The following is a 2,454-nucleotide window of genomic DNA, read 5'->3' on the forward strand; positions in this document are numbered from 1 at the left end:
CCCCAATTTCCCCATCACCGCCTTCCTGCTGACGCTGGTGAGGATGATGGGGGGCTGGTGGGGGGGTGTGTGGGGGGTAGCACCCCCCGGGGGGGCTGCTGCTGGCCCCCCGGGGTGACGGGGTGGCTCGGCCCCAGCATCTCCCGGAGGAGGAGGGGTACATGCCCCCCATCCGGCTGCGGGTGCTGGACACGAGGGGTTTTGGGTACCGGCCCGAAGTGGGGCAGGCCTGCGTGCGGGACCTGGGGCGCTACTGCTGCCAGCCCCACGGCGAGGGGCAGCCCCACAGCTCTGGAAACCTTCCTCCTGACTCTGGTATGGCCCTGCCCAGCCCTGGTACCCTCTGCTCCATTCCTGCCCCATCCATGCCACTCCCTGCCCCATCTGTGCTACCCCCTACCCTATCCCTGGTGCCCCCTACCCTATCTCTGGTGCCTCCTGCCCCATCCCTGGTACTCCCTGCCCTATCCTTGGAACACCTCCCTGCCCCATCCATGGTATCTCCTGCCCCATCCGTGGTATCTCCTGCCCCATCCCTGGTAACCCCTGCTTCATTCCTGATACCTCCTGCCCCATCCCATCCCATCCCTACCTCATCCCTGCTCCATCTCTGGTACCTCCAGCTCCATCTCTGGTACACCCTACCCTATCCCTGGTGGCCCCTGCCCCATCTCACGTACCTTCTGCCCCATTCCTGGTAACCCCTGCCTCATCCCAGGTACCTCCTGTCCCATCTGTGGTACATCCTGCCCCATCCCTGCCACTCTCTGCCCCATCTCTGGTACCCCCTACCCTATCCCTGGTGGCCTCTGCCCCATCCCATGTACCTTCTGCCCCATCCTTGGTAACCCCTGCCCCATCCCTGCCTCATCGCTGGTACCCTGTGCCCCATCCCCACCTCATCCCTGATACCCCCTACCTCATCCCTGCTCCATCCCAGGTACCTCCTGCCCCATCCTAGGTACCTCATTCCCCATCCATGGTATCTCCTGCCCTATCCCTGGTAACCTCTGCTTCATCCCTGGTACCCCCTGCCCCATCCCATCCCTACCTCATCCCTGCTCCATCTCTGGTACCTCCTGCCCCATCCCTGCCACTCCCTGCCCCATCTCTGGTATCCCCTACCCTGTCCCTGGTGGCCCCTGCCCCATCCCATGTACCTTCTGCCCCATCCCTGCCCCATCCCTGGTACCCTCTGCCCCATCCCATCCCTACTTCATCCCTTCTCCATCCCAGGTATCTCCTGCCCCATCCGTGGAATCTCATTCCCCATCCCTGGTATCTCCTGCCCCATCCCTGGTAACCCCTGCTTCATCCCTGATACCTCCTGCCCCATCCCATCCCATCCCTACCTCATCCCTGCTCCATCTCTGGTACCTCCAGCTCCATCTCTGGTACACCCTACCCTATCCCTGGTGGCCCCTGCCCCATCTCACGTACCTTCTGCCCCATTCCTGGTAACCCCTGCCTCATCCCAGGTACCTCCTGTCCCATCTGTGGTACATCCTGCCCCATCCCTGCCACTCTCTGCCCCATCTCTGGTACCCCCTACCCTATCCCTGGTGGCCTCTGCCCCATCCCATGTACCTTCTGCCCCATCCTTGGTAACCCCTGCCCCATCCCTGCCTCATCGCTGGTACCCTGTGCCCCATCCCCACCTCATCCCTGATACCCCCTACCTCATCCCTGCTCCATCCCAGGTACCTCCTGCCCCATCCTAGGTACCTCATTCCCCATCCATGGTATCTCCTGCCCTATCCCTGGTAACCTCTGCTTCATCCCTGGTACCCCCTGCCCCATCCCATCCCTACCTCATCCCTGCTCCATCTCTGGTACCTCCTGCCCCATCCCTGCCACTCCCTGCCCCATCTCTGGTATCCCCTACCCTGTCCCTGGTGGCCCCTGCCCCATCCCATGTACCTTCTGCCCCATCCCTGCCCCATCCCTGGTACCCTCTGCCCCATCCCATCCCTACTTCATCCCTTCTCCATCCCAGGTATCTCCTGCCCCATCCGTGGAATCTCATTCCCCATCCCTGGTATCTCCTGCCCCATCCCTGGTAACCCCTGCTTCATCCCTGATACCTCCTGCCCCATCCCATCCCTACCTCATCCCTGCCCCATATCTGGTACCTCCTGCCCCATCCCTACCTCATCCCTGCTCCATCCCAGGTACCTCCTGCCCCATCTGTGGTACCTCCTGCCCCATCCCTAGTACCCCCTACCCCATCCCTGCTTCATCCCTGGTACCTCCTGCCTCATCCCCACCCCATCAGGGAAGATGAGAAGATGGACAAGGTCTGGGATGAGGAAGGGGATGGGAACGGGATGGGGACAGGAATGAAGGTGGGATGAGAACAGGATGGGGACAGGGATGGGACAGTGGTGGGATGGGGACATGGCTGGGATTGGAACGGGGATGAGGATGGACAAGGGCTGGGATGGGGAATGGGAT

Source organism: Calidris pugnax, unplaced genomic scaffold, assembly GCF_001431845.1.
Source record: "Calidris pugnax isolate Ruff unplaced genomic scaffold, ASM143184v1 scaffold452, whole genome shotgun sequence".
Taxonomy (NCBI): domain Eukaryota; kingdom Metazoa; phylum Chordata; class Aves; order Charadriiformes; family Scolopacidae; genus Calidris; species Calidris pugnax.